The sequence below is a fragment of the Miscanthus floridulus genome, chromosome 12, assembly GCF_019320115.1.
Source record: "Miscanthus floridulus cultivar M001 chromosome 12, ASM1932011v1, whole genome shotgun sequence".
Lineage (NCBI taxonomy): Eukaryota > Viridiplantae > Streptophyta > Magnoliopsida > Poales > Poaceae > Miscanthus > Miscanthus floridulus.
In genome coordinates this window covers 65,506,603-65,526,764 of record NC_089591.1, presented here as the reverse complement: position 1 = coordinate 65,526,764, position 20,162 = coordinate 65,506,603, and the positions used below count along the sequence as shown (strand labels likewise).

The 20,162-nt window shown below is 46.9% G+C and overlaps 1 pseudogene; it reads left to right on the top strand.

Annotated features, from left to right (window-relative positions):
- The first annotated feature begins 3,724 nt into the window (after positions 1 to 3,724).
- LOC136496014 (germin-like protein 4-1) overlaps positions 3,725 to 20,162 on the top strand; it is a 31,990-nt pseudogene continuing 15,552 nt past the window's right edge.

The window sequence follows — 20,162 nt, the reverse complement described above, 5'->3', positions numbered from 1 at the left end:
CTTGTAGGACCAATCGGTGTATCTCGTTCCATCAAAGTGAGGTGGCTTGCCAATGTTGACTGAAGGGGTATGTAGAGGTGAACCTTTGATGAGTTGTCCATAGTTGAAGTTCATGTTTGAATATATTCATTTTCCATGAGCATGCTCACCGGCTCCAATATCACTAGCGGCATCTTTGTTTGTATCATTCTTGCCACTCATTGCATCATCAACCTTTTTGCTCAATTCTTCCTTCATCTTGCTCATCTCATCTTGCATCTTTTTCATTTCATCTTGAAAGAACTTGACTTGAGCAGCAATCAATTCTTCAGCTATCTTCTTGGCCATCTCGATGGCATCGGCTTGCATCTGTCGGTCTCCGACATTGTTTCTTCTCACGCGGTGAAGCGCTAAAAGAAGACATTGCTCTGATACCAATTGAAAGGATCTAAACAATGTCTAGAGGGGGTGAATAGGCATATCTAAAAATTTTTGCGTAAACTCAAAGTCCAATATCAGTGACAGTCAGAAGTTCTGACTGTTTGGGCCAGAACTTCTAGCAACCAAAAGTTCCAACACAAAGCAACCGGGAGTTTCGACACCTATGTGAAATTCACTAAAATTGCTAAAATAAACTTTGAGTGAAAGATATCTTACAACCCACTCCCTAGTGGTAAGGTGAAGTGTTGGGGTTGCTCCTTTGACTGCCGGAAGCTCACCACTCCGTAGATCGAGTCCAAACCTAAGAGAAGAGTTGGAGAGGAAGACAAACAAACAAGAACAAATATGATAGAACAAATCACAACAACAATAAGCACGTGAGACACAAGGATTTATCCCGAGGTTCGACAACCCCACAAAGGAGCTCCTACGTCCTCGTTGTTGAGGTGACCACCAAGGTTGGAGTCTCTTCCACCTCCTTACCTCTCTCAAAGCAACCACAAAGGTTACTTGAGCTTTTCACTAAGAATTCAAGGGTAATACAAACTTCCCAAGGCTCTTCCACAAGATGAAAGCTCTTGGGCAATGTCTAGCCAGCTAGGGTTCCAAGAACCCAAGAGTAATACACACAAATCCAACCGGCTTGATGAAAAAATCAAGTGCTCAAGCTTGCCAAAGTGATTCTCTCAATCAGTCCACTCTCCTTTTACTCAAAACCCTAGGAGAATCAAATATTAGAACAAAGGGGAGAGGAGAGGGGTGCCTTGAATGCTTAGGAGCTATTTTAGATGAAGGTTTGTGAGCAATGAATAAATGGTTCATGGTTAGAAGAGAGGAGAGAGCTATTTATACTCATAGTGAAATCCAACCGTTTAGATCTGGGTTGGAAGTTCTGATACAGATCGTCGGAAACTTCTAGCCCTTCGTAAAACACTGTTCAAGGCACAGTCAAAGGTGGTTAACAAAGCTGGAGCTGGAACTTCCGGCGGAACATCAGAACTTCTGGCAGTTGGGACTTTCGACTCACATCGGAACTCCCTGACCTAGAGCCAAGCCAGGGGGCTAAGTCCCAAAGCCCCGAGACTACCGGTGGGCGTCAGGAACTTCCGGCAGCCGGAACTCCTGCACTCTAGTCGGGACTTCCGACAGGCGAGCGAGCACAGGTGGGCTGATGGCTAAGTCCTCAAGTGCTGGAACTTTCGACACCAAATGCTAGAATTTCCGACGGCCGAAACTCCCGGCTCACAGCCGGGACTTCCGACTACCAAAAGTTCAAGAACAATATCTAAGTGTTCGTGGTGATTTTGTGTCTCTCTTTTGATTTTATTTTTATGCTTGAGCACTCTATCTTCCTTAGACCATCTAAACTTGCATCCCTCTTTATAGTACGGCATACCTAAACCCAAAACAAAATTAAGAAGGCTTCAAACACGCTTTGGGTTCATTCGCTTTTGCACTTGAAGAATTGAGGGAAACAATTTCATCTTAAATAAACTCTTTGAAACCTTCAAGGGACTAAAGCTGCAATATATCTCATTAAGATCACATTAGTACCTAATTTGGATGTCATCAATACACCAAAACCCACATAGGGGGCAAATGCACTTTCAGTGTGTCCGGTCATCTTCGTAGTGCGTCTGGTCTCACTTTAACCGCGCTGACATTGAAACTCGGACCATTAGGATGGGTCGACAGAGGTTTAAAGCGGGGGACGCATGGAGCACATCTAGTGACCGGATGCTGGGGGTCTGCGTCCGGTCAGCTTGACCGGTGCGTCCGGTCATCCCGAGGAAGCTGTAGTGAGGAGCCCAATGGACTCTATTCCTAGAGGGCTCTCTATTTAAGCCCCAGTGGTGGGCTCAAGCTCAGTCTCTTGGCCATTTGCATTGACATAGCAACCTTGTGAGCTTAGCCAAAGTCCTTCCACTCATCTGCATCATTGATTCATCATCTTTGTGAGATTGGGAGTGAATCCAAGTGCATTGCTTGAGTGATTGCATCTAGAGGAACTTGGTGTTCAGTGTTTCGCTGCGGGATTCGCTTGTTACTCTTGGTAGTTGCCGCCATCTAGATGGCTTGGTGCAGCGAGGATCGTCGAGCAGAGGAAGGTGTTTGTCTCTGGCTCCGATCGTGGTGATTGTGAGGAGTTCTTGATCTTTCCCCGGCGGAGAAGCCAAAATGTACTCTATTGGATTTCTCGTGGCTTATATGATCCTTATCTTGTGTTAGGTTGTACAGGCACCCGATTGCGGGTTTGACGTGTGATGTCAATTAGCGCGTGAACCTCTAAGTAAGTGAATCGCCACAACGGGGACTAGCTTGGCGGCAAGCAAGTGAATCTCGGAGGAAAAATCATTGTGTCTTGATTGTCTCATTGGTATTCATTGGTATTGATTGATCTCTTGCCACGGTGATATACCTCGCTACCTCTCTCTTGTATTATATTGTGCCTTTACTTGTGTAGAGCTTGTGGTAATTAAAACTAGTTAGTGTAGCTCTTAGTTATAGTTCTCTTGCTAGCTTGCTCACCTAGGTGTAAATTAGTGACTTAGCCTTGTTGTGATATACTAAAGATCATAGTTTTTAGAATTGGGTAGGTGGCTTGCAACATAAGTGTAGTACTACCAGGTTTCTCTCTACTAATTCTGTGCAAAGATAGATAGTGTTCTACTAGGGCAAAGTTACCCCTCCCAAAAACAAATTTATGAACGACTATGAAGATCAAGTACTGCTCAGATGGCTAGATATATACAATAGATTAAACAATCTTTGACCTTTATATATAAGGTATGGCTAGATGACAGCTACAATATGCTTCATGAGTAGTCTTTCAACGCACATCTTCGTTTACTAATTTCTACAACAACTTACTTAATAAATATGCAATTTTCTTTGTCTAAAAAATAAATATGAATTTTGCATCTCTAGATATATTCAAACTTGTATAAAATATATATACATCGTGTGGGAACATATGCAGCCTGTTCGGGAGGCCGTATCGTATCGTGGATTATTTACTGCTGGCTGGTTTGGTGTGAGAGAAAAACACTGTTCCCGGCTAGAAATTTACGATCGTTTACGAGCAAGCGAACAGGCTGCATGATCTGAGTATCTGACTAGTGGCTGCATGCCGGTTTGGTTTGACAGTTTGTTAAGAAAGTGATGCTGTGACGCTGTGTGTCGAGAATCTCGGACTGGTGGATGAACACTACCTATAAATTGGTGCCCTGGCAAGTGTTGCAGAGCACAAGCTAAGCAAGCAGCCCGATCGAGCGCACTTCATCACTAGCAAAGAAACAGAGCCATGGCTTCGCGTGCCTTTGCTACACTGCTTGCAGTGCTAGCGGTTGTGGGTTTTACCTCAGTTTCCCGTGGTCTGGCAACTGATCCGACCAAGCTCCAGGACTTCTGCGTTGCTGATAACAACAGCCCTGGTAAATAAATACAGTATATTTATAGACATGTACTTACACGGTAAGGCTATTCTGCAGCTGGCCACAGAATAACTTATTCTATAGCCACCTTATTTTATGATAATGTTTGTACCAATTTACGATAATGACAATACACATTTACGATACATGGGTTACTATAATTCAAGATAATATTCACCATAATGTTATAGTAAATCACATATGAGAGAGTTACCATAATCTCGTAAATTAGTATAGTAATTATCGTAACTCAAAGTGGCCACAGAATAACTTATTCTGCGGCCAGCTACAGAACAGTACTGTGTAGCCAGCTACAAAATAAGTTACTCTGTAGCCACATCCATTTATGATAATTTTATATACTAATTTACGATAATATCAATACATATTTACGATAGTTAGGTTACTATAACACATAAGGATATTTACTATAACGTTATAGTAAACCGCTTAGTAATGAATTACTTTAATTTCGTAAATTAACATAGTAATTATCGTAACTCAAAGTGGCTACCGAATAAGTTAATATATATATATATATATATATATATATATATATATATATATATATATATATATATATATATATATATATATATAAAACTACTATCCTATAGCTGGCTGCAGAATAACTTATTCTGTAGCCACTTTGAGTTACGATAATTACTATGTTAATTTACGAGATTTACAGTAACTCCTTACTAAGTGGTTTACTATAACGTTATGGTAAATATTCCCATGTGTTATAGTAACCCAACTATCGTAAATATGTATTGACATTATGGTAAATTAGTATATAAAATTATGGTAAATAGAGGTGGCTACAGAATAACTTATTTTGTAGCCGGCTGCTGAATAACCTCTCCCTATATATATATATATATATATATATATATATATATATATATATATATATATATGGCAGCACATATACAGAGAGAGTTATGTAGACTCCATTTTTGGAAGAGCTCCATTATCTATATTTATGCATATATTGAAGGCATGCATATATACTATACGCAAAGGTAAATAATGTGTATGATGATTTGCGATGATGACAATTTTTAATTCATGCATGCAGTGCTGGTGAACGGGGTGGTGTGCAAGAACCCGAACGTGGTGAACGCAAACGACTTCTTCTTCCACATAGTGCCGGTGGCACCAAACGCGCAGGGCTCTGCCATGACGCCGGTGGCGGTGGCCTAGATCCTGGGGCTGAACACGCTGGGCATCTCGCTGGCGCGCATCGACTTCGTCCCCGGCGGGTAGAACCCGCCGCACATGCGCACCCTCGCGGGTCGGAGTTCCTGACGGTGATCCAGGGCATGCTCCTGGTGGGCTTCGTCACCTCCAACCAGCTGGTCAACAACACGCTCTTCACCAAGCAGCTGCGCGTGGGCGACGTGTTCGTGTTCCCGCAGGGGCTCATCCACTTCCAGCTCAACGTTGGCAGGACCCCAGCCGTGGCCATTGCCGCGCTCAGCAGCCAGAACCCCACCACCATCACCATCGCCAACGCCGTGTTCGGGGCCAAGCCGCCCATCCTAGACGTCATCCACTATGCCAAAATAGCACAAAGGAGATACCTTAATCAGTGACACAGAATCAAAACGCGTCACTAATTTAATATCAGTGACGCGGGTAAACTGTACGCGTCGCTGTGTATTTCTCGCCCAAGGCACAAAGAACAAAACACGTCACTAATTACAGTTATCAGAGACTTGTCTTAACTAGAAGCGTCACTGCTAACCAGATGTTCTATCTGTGACTCATATGGACAAAACACGTCACTCCTATAGGACCTGGACCCGAAAAAAAATGAAGATTGGTTAAGGAAAAACTGAAGTCTAGAACCTATCGCCCCCCACTCGTCTCTTCCCGTCTTCCCCTCCACCGCCCCTGCTCCGCCGTCACCACCCCTCATCCTCAATCCTCCTCTGCGGTCACCGCCCCTTCTCTGTTGTTGCCATCTCCCCCTTTTCCCCTCCGCCTCCATCATCCCTTCCCCTCCCCCAACCACGATGGCTCCACGTACGGACGATGATGCAGCGCTGGGTTGGCATGGCGGACGGCGAGGCTAGGGGGCAGACTCCAAGGTGAGATCTCTTCCCCCCGATATCCGCCCTACTACCTCCCTCGCGCTCCCCGCCTCACCTTGGCATGATCTGCGCAGGGTCTTCTGCTCCCACCCGCTTCCACATGACCTAGATCTAGCGCGCCTCCCCCTGCTCCCGCCCTCTGCCTCGTACCTCCTTGTGGCAACCACTGGGCTCGGGCTCCTCGCCGACCTCCCGCTCCACATGCTTACCCGGAAGTGGGGGGTCGACGCCGGCGACGTCTACAACTAGCACCATGCCGCCACCCTAGCCTAGGACAAGGACAAGGAGGAGGTTGTGGAGATGGCCGGCAGGGCGCCCAAGATCGATGAGGAACTCTACAGCCGCCAGATTACCATCTATGGGCGCGAGACCATGAGGCGCCTCTTCCACTCTAACTTCCTCATCTCTAGGCTTCTGGACTAGTGCTCTGAGATCGGTATGTCCCTGCTCATCATAATATGTACATACATCAATAAATCATGAGATAAAGGCCTATTGGTTTACCTTAATGATGCGTTTTTAATTCCTTGGCCTATCTGATCTCGCAAAATCTAATTATTGTTGTGTACCTTTTGTAAATTGATGCTTTCCCTTGTGTAAGAGTAAGATGCTGTCACCAGCTGGTGTGTTGTAGGATTTGATATGTAGTTACTAGTTACTGCCTCAATTAGTCCATTCTCACTTCCCTTAGTTCATCTCAACAGACAGGACATACTTCTCATTAATTTTTTCCATGTCTGTATAAACACTTAATAACATTTGAACTTGTACAATAGAAAACTTTTCTGAAATTCTTCAATTTTCCTACAAGTGCTCTTATGGATGTGTTAAATATTCAAATCATCAAGTTATACAAGTGCCTTTTGTGATTACTCATGAATTCTTGTTCTGAGATTAGCTGAAATTTTTATTCTTCTGACCTGAATCTATCTCAATGCAACATTGCCCCTTTTTAGAATGTTGGTCTCTACAAATGTTATGATTGCTTCAATCAGGATTTAAATACACCATGGGTTGTTGCAATTGGTAGGTATGTGATCCGTATCTGTGCTTCATTTTTATCCTTCTGTGCATGCCATTGTTACAGTATTTGTGCTGCTACATGCTAATAGGATCCCATCGAACCATGGTGATTAATTGGGCTTCTAGTTCTGATTTTCATTTTCGTCTTTTATTTTGGGAGCCATAAGCTCATTTCTCCTACATATTCCCCGTGTGTGCAGATCAGAGAGTTTACGATTAAGTGGATGGATCCTTTATGTTTCTACTGATTTCTTAACGTTGTTTATTATTTAGTCTACCTCTTGCAAATGAGAGGTGTACAGTGGTTGTTCAGAGATTATATCTCAGGCACAAGGTGTATATGCAATTGGATTAGTTATAAAATGCATTTCATAAATGGTTCAGTTTTGGTCTACAATTAAGCATTTTACTTTTTAGGTAACGGCACACCAAAACAAAATATAATATAGTTGTCTAAAAGTATGATCTATCTACAGTTCAGAGCATGCGAGGTCCTTTGTTTATCGAATTCCAGCAGCAGTTTCAGCTTCATTTCTTGTGCAAAAGCAGGTGGACAGCAGCACATAAGCAGCTTGGCTCTTATCTCAGGTGAGCAGCGACAGTAGCTAAGCATAAAATTTAGAGAGTAAATTTTAGTTTTATTTGGTACTTAAAGATGGCTATTGTTGTAGCACGTCACAACAGGACAGGACTAAGATACATTTTCTTATAAATTAAATGGTCTGATGAAGTTAAGCATTCAGAACTGTATGAGATAGGTGTAGACATAATTTCCTACTAATCTATGATAGTTCCTTACTACTAGTCTGTGCGTAACTGCGTGAGACATAACTTTCTAGATACGGTCACATTTGTCTACAGACCATATGGATCCTTACTACTAGTCTGTGAGTATATAAGTGGTGCTTCATGTGCAGTGAGGATATGAATCAGTGCGTAGTCTGTGAGTATATAAGTAGTATGAGCTAATTCTTGGTGAACTTTATTTTATTATAGATATGCACATCGGACCATGCAGATTTGCACTGGACCTACATAATTGTGTGAGCATCTCTTTTTATTTGGTATTGTACTCTAGTTAAGTCAGAGATTTGATTGCTTCTGAGAGTTTGTTACTTTAGAGAACAGATTTTAGTTTTATTTGGTACTTACAGATTTTAGTTTCACTGATAATAGCGCCTCATGCCCAGTGGTCGCTGCCGCCCCAGATCGACCATGCGTGTAGCACCACTATACCCAGAGGTACACGCATCTGTGCTAGCTCGTCCCTCCTCACGCTCACGTCAGATAACTAGAGCTTCTGCTTGGCGTAGCCGCTGTGTCAGTGTAGGACCCTAGCTGGGGATGTGACGCCATGCTGGCAACCCTAGAGGTACTAACGGCAAGGTTGGTGGTGGCATAATTCTAGATGAGGCTATGAATAGAGACCTAGCGGAAGTGGTATGTATTACTCTCTCCTCATCAATCTGCATTAACAGTTTTGCCTGGAGGAATCCTACCTATTTGCCATTGGAATTGACATCGAATTCATGACTAATTTCTAAGTAAAATAATGGCAATTGGAATTATAAGATGCCGCTGCAGTAGTCTTTCTAAATTAAACTAGCAGGGCTCTTATGTCTCTAGTTTTAGTATGATGTAATGAATACATGCCATCTAGTTTTTACTCGTTTGACTTGGTTTTTCAATAAAATTTACAATGAAAAAGGCCAGATGTGTGATTATCAGTATAGAAGCTTATAGTTTGGTAGTCCCACGGAATCAAACTTAAATAGAGAAGCTGTGATCCTTGGATCAATTATTACTAAACCACAAACTCATAGAGTAGTTCTTTTTCAGTGGCAGTAAAGCAATAACCTTGCTTCTCTAGGTTTTCTGTGAGTAAACTCTTGCCCATTCAAGTAATTGGTGACCATTTATTTTAAATTTACTCAATGTATTACAAATGTATAATTTACTTTTTCTGCTAATTTCTTTCTAGTTAATGTTTTGCTGGTTTTTTTTTTGTCTAGATGACATCGGACGTAGTAGTGACGTTGAAATTCTTATCCTGATCATACAAGAAAGAAGATCTGTCGGGTTCATAAACTCAGGGTCCCTCATGGACATGCTTCCTAGCAAAAGCTCAGCCCGACAGACGACATTGCGAACGACACGTAACTCCTAGGCCGTCCCAAAAACCAAACGACAAGCCACAAAGGCGATCCAATCTCAGACTCCAGCCCGCCTCTCTGACCAGAAGGCTTGCTCAGAGAGGAATAGTGCTCGCCTCCGACTCATGGCCCGCCTCTCTAACTAGAAGGCCTCGCTTCCGACTCAGGCCCGCCTCTCTGACCAGAAGGCCTCGCTTCTGACTTTGGCCCACCTCTCTGACTGGAAGGCCTCGCTTCCGACTCTAGGCCCCCCTCACTGATCCGGAAAGCTTGGCCGAGGAGGAACGACAGCTCACTTCTGACTCTGACCTGCGTCTCCGACCGGGGATGCGCCGGATCTCTGCTTATAGCTCTTCTCCGACTAGCGTAGTCGAAGCCAACTGGGACCAACCGACCGGGGATGCCCGCTCGGTGAGGACCCAGGAAACTGGGCAGAGCAAGTAAGGCAGGGCGCTCAAGTCAACCGTAATACCAAGGATCATACCCTGTACACCTGTAGGACAGTACCGATAGGGAATGTCAGAAGGGTGCCCTGCAACCTTCCAGGCACGTCAGAACCCAAGCAGTAGTTGTGGGCGCCGACGTTTGCCCTACAGTGTTGTGGCACCATCAATTCCCATACCAGGCGAACACGGTAAAACCCCCCACATGCCTCTGGGCATCAATAGTGTTGTGGGTGCCGTCATTTGCCATACATGGTGAATACGATAAGACCCCCATATGCGTCTGACATAAACAATGTTGTGGGTGCCTACAATCATCCTATACCTGACGGCGTGGGCAACAAGACTTAGTAGCATATGTACACTCTCCCTCTCTCAGTTATAAGGTTGTCCCCTTCATCTATAAAAGAGGATGTGCTCTCTCCCAATGAGGACATATTCAGTTCAGGTCGATTCACGAATGACTTGAGCAACCTATGATTCAATCGATTCACGAACGAGTCGAACGACCACCTAATGATTTTAATGAACAACAGATGTTCAAACACTTAGCGCACGTAGGAGCTCCTGTCTCTCTCGGCCCTTTGGTCCAGAGACCGATCGGACCTCTTGCACCCCTCTATCTTACTCCCTCTCGTTTGTAACCCCACAACAAACTTCGAGCACCTAGGCTCAGGAATAAAATCATCGACCAAGTCAAACTGGACATAGGGCACGTTGCCTGAACCAGAATAACCCCTTGTGTCATTAAGTGCTAGGCCATATCCGATCACAACGTACAACAAAACTACAAATATTTATGTGTTGGTCACTTTCTGCACCGATAGTTGGCGCCAGTCCATGGTGAAGACGTTGTACGTTCACGCTTTTGGTCATCGAATGGCCCACCTTTCTGCCACCTTTGCCATGGCGGGCTCAAGCGATACGACTTGCTTTGGCTCGTTGGAGTTTCTCACACTCCCACCTATTGGGATGTGGGGTCTGCATGTCTTTTAGCCATCATAGGCCTTCCTCTTCGGAAGCCTAGACTTCATCACCGATCGGTTTAGGCGTGCTTCACCTCCATGGGGAGGCACTTGCCCCAGCGCCCATCGGAGGAGGAGTGCCCTCCGATGGTTTTGAACCTCCCGGCAACCTCAATGACGAGACAGCCTGTGCTTCGCTCTGAGCCTATGCTAGGCTCAAACCCCACTATGAGTGATGTACATACTGTTGTTTACTTGCTATTTACTATTTTCCGCCGATTCTCCTGAGGGACCCTATTGTCCCTATCAGTGACCGTCGTGTGACCGATTCCCCTATGGCCTCGTGTCCCCCGTGGACTGCGCACGCATGGGGACTCCAAAAGATGCTAGCGCTGCCCCATCTCACATATGAATTCAGTGGGGATGGTGGACTATGCTCCTGCCTCTTTTTACAACCTCATGGATGATGATGTTGAGAGCGACAGCTCCAGCATCGACAACATCAGTGGCACCTGACCACCCTCTGTCCCACTGAGTGCGCTATGGCGGATGCTTTGGGATAGCCACCGATGGTGGTGGAGTCTCTTTAGAATCACACCCCTCCAGACCCTTGCTTGGATGCCCTCACATGTGCCTAGGAGCACGGCAAGGAGCTACGACAAAGGCAGTAGAACCAGCCACCACCTATGTCGGCACGCTCGGCACACCACGATGCGCCCCATGTGCATAACCCGGCGAGCGGTGCCTAGGGTCACTCCCGCCAGGTTCAGTGCAACATCATCGATGGGGGGAATGATCCCCATAGTTCGCTCGGCCTGGTCAGAACATCGCCGCGGTGGCGATGCTTCTACGTAGCCTTCCTGAGCCTATCGACCCATAGGAGCAGGCGGTCCATCGGAACCTCCGGGCGCTGGTGGAGACCGTTGTCGTTCAATAGGCAGAGAGCTCCACATCGTGACACTGATTCGCGGCCTCTCTCCCCACCTAGGGGGTGGGGATAGACCAGACACATCGCTCCATCTGCTCACCGCCATAACCACCGGGCATGGAACAGGAGGCCACAGTTGTGCCATGACCTGACCCAGCACCTGCTCCACATTGGCCGCCTATGCGTGAATGCCTTGGGCCAAACCAAGACACTCACAGCATCATCAACAACCTGGCGCCAGGCCCAATATGATGATGACATCCATCAGGCGGTGGTGAGAGCAGGCAGCACGGGCTCCGGCTAGACCATTGAGGGGACCGGTGAGACACAACCTAGGCGCGGTCACCTACCCAACGACCGGAGTCCTAGCCCGGATGGCCTAGGACCACGAGCCTCTGGCCGGCGCATCTAGAGAGCACCATTTCCACAGCTGCTTCTGGCCGTCTACCAACATCACCAAGTATACCGGGGAGACGAATCCTGGTATATGGCTCGAAGACTTCTGACTCGCCTGCCGAACAGGAGGAGTGGATGATGACCACTTCATTATCTAGTACCTCCCCATCTACGTGGGGGAACATGTTCGAGCGTGGCTCGAATTCCTCCCACATGATAGCATCCGCGACTAGGTAGACCTCAAGAGGGTCTTCAGTCGAGGACTTCTAGGGGACTGTATGTCTACCCTAATAACTCCTAGAACCTCACGAGTTGTCAGCAGGAGCCCAACAAGTCTCAGTGGTCCCTATGGGACTATATCCTGTAGGTTCTCGAAGTGGTGCAACTCCCTACTAGGATGTCGTCGACGTAGACATCAGCAGCGTGTTTCCTCTCTTGAATAACCTGTGAGTCTTTGATTCACAAGCTTGGCCTGCCTGAAGCCCTAAACCACCCAGTGATCTGCTCGACGTCGCCATGAACCATGCCTCTGGTGAGGAGGCAGTCGGAGCAGGACTTCAATAGAGGCCAGGACAAGGGCAAGGCCAAGCGCAAGGATCAAGGCAAGGGCCCCTCCACACAAAGGGGCAAAAAGAACAAGAAGGATTGGCGCTGATCGACCAACTCTGCATTGGTCATCGTGGCTGATCACGTGGGCAAGCAGCCCCAGCAGGGCCTAGCCTAACCACTTTGACAAGCTCATGAATAGTCCATGCACCAACCATGCTTACCCCATCAAGTATCTCTACAAGAACTGCGAGCTCCTCAAGCGCTTCCTATGATAGGCTAGTGGGCCAAAAGAAGGAAAGGGCAAGGAGGCCCACCAAGAAAGGAGGCACAACAGGCAAGGATGGAGATAGCTTTCTTGACCCCAAGGAATGCATCATGATCTTTGGGGGATCCTGATGCTATATACTCAAAGCGCCAGCATAAAGTGCGCTACTGAGAGGCGTGCATCGCCTGAGATGACCGTCCCCTCCTTCCTTCGTTGGTTAGAATCTCTGATCACCTTTGACCTGAGGGACCATACCTCCCACATCGCTAGACTAGGGCGCTACCTGCTCATCATCGACCCCATTGTCTGCAAGAAGCACCTCACCTAAGGTGCTAATGGACGGAGGCAGCGGCCTCAACATCCTCTACGTCGACACCCTCGATGCCATGTGCATCCCTCGGTCGGAGCTCCACCCAGTGAGCTCTCCCTTCTACATGGCATGATCCCAGGAGTGCAGACATACCCGCTATGGTAGATCGACCTAGCCCATCATGTTTGGTGACCAAGCCAACTTCCACTCGGACGTCCTAACCTTTGAGGTGGAGGACTTCCCGGGGTCTTACCACTGCCATCTTGGGGCGGCCATGCTACAGCCAAGTTCATGGACAGGTCCCCAACTACACCTACCTAAAGTTGAAGATGTCAAGATCAAACGGTGTCATCACTGTGGGTAGCACCTTCTCCCATGTCTTCACATGTGACCACGAGCATTTTGAGCTCGCCACTGCCATCATCAACTCGTCCGAGCTCCCGTGGCTCGGGGAGTTGTCGACCCCTATAATACCGGACTATAACAAGCCAACCTCCTCGATTGCCTTCCACCCACTTGAGGAAACTAAGGCAATGGGAATCGACCCCACTGACCCAACAAGATGGTGCGGATCGGGACCTAGCTCCTAGCCAAATAGGAATGCGAGCTCACTGACTTTCTATGCTCCAACCATGACGTCTTTGCATGGAAACCTTCTAACATGCCAGGCATACCATGGGAGGTCACCAAGTACACACTATGCCTCATCCTGGGCTCAAAGCTCGCCAAGCAATGCCTGCATCGCTTTGACGACAAGAGACGTAGGGCCATAGGTGAGGAGGTCGCCAAACTCCTGGCAGCCAAATTCATCAGAGAGGTATTCCACTCCGACTGGCTTGCTAATCCTATTGTTGTCAAAAAGAAGACCGAGAAATGGAGAATGTGCATTGATTATACTGGCCTCAATAAAGTGTGTCCAACGGATCACTTTCCTTTTCCATGCATAGACCAGATAGTCGACTCCACCTCGAGATGTGAGGTCCTCTCCTTTCTAGATGCCTACTCAGGCTATCACCAGATCATGATGAAAGAGTCTAATCAGCTCGCAACCTCGTTCATCACCCTATATGGTTCAGACTATTATGTAACCATGCCTTTTGGTCTGAAGAACACTAGCGCCACCTACCAAAGGTGCATGCAGCAATGCTTCGCCAATCAAATCGACCCACTCGATCAACCTAATCAAGCTGAGTGGCCAAAACCAATAATCGTCATCTATGTTGATGACATAGTGGTCAAAATGGCTCAAGCTTGTGACCTGATCATGAACTTGGCCATAACATTCATGAACCTCCGAAGGTTCAACATCAAATTGAATCCCAAAAAATATGTTTTTAGGGTTCTGAAGGGGAAGCTGCTTAGATACATCGTGCTCGAACGCGGCATCAAGTCCAACCTCGAAAAAGTCACGGCCATCTCCAACATGGGCCCTATACACAACATCAAGGGTGTACAAAGGCTCACTGGCTGTTTGGCCACCCTGAGCCAGTTCATCTCCCAGCTCGGCGAGCGAGGGATGTCTCTCTACAAGCTACTCAAGAAGACAGATGATGTAGACAAGGCCTGATCTTTTGATAGGTATGATAGCGTCAATTGGTGGAGACTCATCGTTCACGATCTAGGCTTCGGACCAAGACTAATTTGGACCCTCACAACTGTTACACCACTGCTCCATTGGTTATCAACCACGTGAACGCGATTGACCTCGCCGAGAAGGCTTTCCTACAAGTGAATCGAGAACACAAGCAAGAACGGGATGAACACAATCTGAAATTGCAAATAAATATGAGGCTTATGAAAATGAGAAGGAGTTTAGGTCTTTATTCTAAAGGACTAATCGCCACAGGTGAATAAGATCAAGAACCGGGGCCCTAGTTCACAGCAAGCGGCCTTGGCGGCACAGTTGTAGCAAAATGATGTATGTTTCATGAGGAAATCAAGAACTAAACTAAACCCAAACCCTAAGGAGAGCAACGGCTGCTAATTATAGAGCCCCGAACATCACCCCCTAGACGCGCCCCTAATGGGCTCTAAGACGATACATGGCCTAATGGACCAAAAGACGGTGTCGCAGCACCCTGATAGATTCTAGACACTGACTTGTTTTGACAATTTCTGTTGATTCCAAAGGTCTTTTGAAATGATACCTCTTGCATTGGCTTCCTTATCTAATTAGCTTTCCATCCATATGTGGATTATCGAAAATAGAGCCCGAACGCGCCCGTGTGACCAGTTTTATGATAGACTGGTCCTAGAACCCGAGATGGGCTCGAACTTGATTTAGGCCTCCACCTTGGTGACTCGAACCGGATGAGCTTTGGGCCTCCTTGGTTAGGACACCCTCGCTGATCTCCTCGTCCTCTATATCCAAGCATGGTCATATGCATGGAGCTCATGTCCTTATCATCCTCCCTTTCTTGATGAAAAGTCGTCCTCGGCGTTGATTTTGCTTGAAGTTGATCCTGCAGAACATGAGGACAAACGGGGTTTCCAAAATAATGGGAATGGACAATATTGTGAGAAAGAATATGACCATATATCTAGGTTTGTAGCATGTCTTGTCCTATAGACATGTAGTCCGCTCGATTGAAATACACACGATATTTGTCAATACTATCCTACAAAAGATTAGTACTAACAAGAAACATATGCTCCATTTCTTTAGATTCCACTTGTGTTTGAAAAGCAAAACTAGAGGAATATGGCATAACAACAGTGTTGAATTTACTGTCCTCTAGTTGATCATTACTTTGCACAACAAAAGGAGAATTCGGATTTGTACAAATGTAAACTCCTTGTATCAAATATTGTCCTGGGTTGTTATATTTGCCAAAACATGATATGTATGTCTAGAGAACCATGGCAAATCAGCATATGCATAAAGTTTCTCCTCTAAAGAACTAAGATTACATGGAACATCAAATTCAATATAACCCAAAGTATTTAAAGAAGACAACAATTTCAGCTCATCAACTTCACTAGCATTTTGAATAACTAGTCTATTTTAGCACAAGTGTTCGATTTCAGCACACATATAGCATGATCATTCTTCAATGATTGCATGGGTATAACATAAATATCATCATGCAAGTCATCTTTATCACAAGGAACATCAAACAAATCATCTTGTGACAAAGGTAAATCAAGCGAAGGCTCCACTAAAATTTGTTCTATCATTGCATGATTGGTGGAAAAAATCAGCACATCAAGAGAACTCTCACCTTTCATGAGTTTAGCATCATGGGCATTCCTTATCTAATTAGCTTTCCATCCATATGTGGATCATCGAAAACGGAGCCTAGATGCGCCCGTGTGACCATTTTTATGACAGACTAGTCCTGGAACCCAAGATGAGCTCGAACTTGATTTGGGCCTCCACCTTGGTGACTCGAACCGGATGAGCTTTGGGCCTCCTTCTCGGTTAGGACACCCTCACTGATCTCCTTGTCCTCTATCTCCAAGCATGGTCATATGCATGGAGTTCATGTCCTTATCAATAGATACATTTGTCTAGACTGAGGAAGCGCAACAGGCTTTGGAGAGCCTAAAAACGTCGCTGACGTCGGCCCCTATCCTCGTCGTTCCCGAATGGGGAGAACCTCTCCTCCTCTAAGTCATGGCAAGCAACCACGTGGTGAGCGCCACCCTAGTCATCGAAATGGAGGAGTCGGGACACCACCTTAAGGTCCAGCGACCCATATACTTCATTGGGGAAGTACTCACCGACCCCAAGGTCCGGTACCTCTAGGTGCAGAAACTTCTATACGTTGTGCTGATGGTGACCCAGAAGCTCCTGCACTACTTCACCGACCACAAAGTCTCAGTCATCATTTCATACCCACTCAGGAGACATCATTCGCAACCACTGATGCCACGGGATAGATCTCCAAGTGGGCACTTGAACTCATGAGCCACTGACATCAGGTATGTTCCCCTGTACCGCTATTAAGTCTCAGGCTCTCGTGGACTTTATCACCGAATGGACAGGAGGTCCTAGCTACCAACTTCGGACTGTCACCCATGAGTACTAGACAATGTACTTCGAACGGGTCCATAATGGCAGTCTAGCTCAAGGGCTAGAGTGGTTCTAATCTCCCCAGGACAGGCATAGGCTTCATTATGTAATCTACCTCCACTTTTTGGCCTCAAACAATGCTGCGGAATACAAGGCCCTCATCAATGGACTATGCATCGCCATAGAGCTCAGGCGCTACGCGACTCTACGTTCGTGGCGACTCAGAGTTGGTCGTCCGACCAGGTCATGAAGGAATCTTCCTACAAAAGCCCCCTCATGGTAGCATACTGCCAGGAGGTGCGCAAGCTCGAGGACAAATTCTAGGGGATCAAGCTACACCACGTCCCCCTGAAAGGACAATGATGCCACCGATTTTCTCGCAAAATTGGCTACCAGGCGGGTTCCATCTCCGGATGGGGTCTTCATCAAAGACCTTCATGAATCATCTGCCCGCATCCTAGAAGGACCAATCCAGACACACCCCAATGTTGACCTGGTGCTTGGGGGTTCCAACCCCAGTGCCTCCGTGATGACGTCACCCGCCAACATCGTCATGTTGGCACTCAATCAAGCCGACTAGCGAGCGTCGCTACTCGCCTACCTCCTCGAGGAGGTTCTCCCACCCAAAAGGACTAAAGCACAATGGATCGCTCAATGCACCAAGACATTCATCATAATTGAAAATGAACTCTATAAACGGAGTTCGTTGGGAGTACTCATGTAGTGCGTCCCTACCGACCAAGGCAAGCAACTCCTCCTCGAGGTCTATGCCAAAATCTGTGGACATCACATGGCCCAAGGTTGCTGGTTGGAAAAGTCTTTTGCCAAGGTTTTTACTAGCCCACCAGACTATGAGATGCAGAGGAGGTCATCCGTAGGTGCGAAGGATGCCAGTTCTACGCTCGGCAAACTCATTTGCCAGTATAAGAGCTCCAACCCATCCCCATCACCTAGTCATTCATGGTCTGGGGCCTCGACATGGTAGGACCCCTCAAAAGGGCCTAGGTTGCTTCACTCACCTACTCGTAGCAGTCGATAAATTCACCAAGTGGATAGAGGCAAAGCCCATCACCAACATCCGCTTGGAGGAGGCAGTCAAGTTCTTCCTCGACATCATCTACCGGTTTAGCATTCCTAATTGTATCATCACTGACCACAGAACTAACTTCATCAAGAAGAAGTTCCTAGACTTCAATGATGGATACGGCATCAGGATCAACTAGGCCTCGGTAGAACATCCGCGTACTAACGGTCAGGTCGAGCGGGCCAATGGCATGGTCCTCTAAGGACTTAGGCCATGCATCTTTGACCAACTCAACAAGTGCGTTGGGCGATGGGTTGTAGAGGTCCCAGTGATCCTCTAGAGCCTAAGAATGGCCCTGAACCAATCCATAGGGTTCACACCCTTCTTCCTAGCCTACAAGGCTAAAGCAGTGCTACCCTTTGACCTTGACCACGGCGCCCCAAGAGTGAAGGCCTTCGACCATGACCGAGCCATGGAGGCTCAACAAGATGTGGTTGACCTACTCAAAGAGGCCTACGAGACGACCGTCATCCACTTTGCTCGCTACCAGTAGACTCTCCGTAGGTACCATGAGAGGAAAATCAGAGGGAGAATCCTCGAGGTCAGAGACCTTGTGCTTTGAAGGACCCAATCGACCAAGGAGAAGCACAAACTCTCTCTACCATGGGAATGACCCTATACGGTGACCGAAGTGATCTGACTAGGCGCCTACCGACTGAAGGATGACAATGGCAATGTTCTCACCAACACTTGGAACATCGAACAGTTATGTCATTTCTTCCCCTAAAAATTCGGTCTTAACACTTTCTTTCGCTTAACGTTTGCTCCTACAAGCAGCCCTGGCCCAAACACTCTCGGCCTAGGTCGCTCAGGGGCTGTACGGGGGTGTGATACCACCTCTTTTTTTACTATCTTATGGTAAATACTTTTCTACCCAAACAAAAGGGTAGTCCATTCCTTTAATTACCTTACATAACTTTGCTTTTAACATTAACATTCCGACCGACTGCATCTCCGCCACTACCTATGGTTACGAGTAGCTGAGCCTCGCGGGCCATTCCTAGGTTCTTAAGGTTGTAGCCTACGGGACGAATGGGTAGGTGCAAAAAAGAATGAAAAAAAACAAAGTTATGCTAGGGTAAAAATAAGGAACAGGATGGGACAAGCTTCCCCGAACAAAGTGCTTCATCACAAAACAAAACTGGATGTATTCATGAATATGAACTATTCACACTGGGGGCTCCCCCATGAACTTAACTTTTACATTTGCTAAACTACTTTTACTCTAATTCCTACTGTGGCTGCCTAGTGGCATCGGCTGACGGCGCAATCAATGAAGGTAGGGGCTGCTCGCTCTCTGGTTGGAGGACACTTGGCTCGATCAGAGGTGGGGCGACGTTCGCTTCTATCCTGGGCTCCACTCCATCCATAGGCTAGGCGACATCCTCCTGGTGCGTGTCGTCGACCATGTTCACACGACGAGCATCCATCACCCACAGCGTGGAGACTTGCTCAGCCACCATCTATGCGTGTGGCAGCAAGCTTTCCCTGAGCGCATGGATGGCCTCCGGGCTCCAGGCATCGACATACCCGCTGCAGATGGTAGTGAAGTCTAGATCCGGGTGGTGTGTTGCCACCAAAGTTAGCACCCCCGACATCCTGTAGAACATCTCATCGGTGATGAGCGCTCGAACCTCATCCGAAACCCCCACCAGCCGAATGGCGGGCATGCTAGTACTTGGCGCCGACCCAAAGACCTCTGAGATGATGACCTAGGTGACATTGCACATCTAGTCAAGTTCCCCCTCAAGAGCATGTCGCTCTTCAAGGGACTTGGCCAGCGCTTCCGCATTCTAGCCAATCGTCGCCTTGGCTGTCTCTAGGTCCTGCTCCAGTGACCTGACCTTTCCGCCCAGCTCTAGAAGAGGGATGACAACCTTAGAAGCAAGCTAAAGGAAGATACCAAGACTTCAACTAAAAACCAAATAGGTACATACTAAGGTGGGTGTTCTCAAGGATGGAGAGTCCTTCCTCCTGCCGAGTCACCTGCTCACGCAACTGGGCGTTCAACTCCTCCGTGCCAGGCATCTGGCCCCAGAGCATGAGCACTTCCTGGTTGACCTTTGATCGGGCCTTCT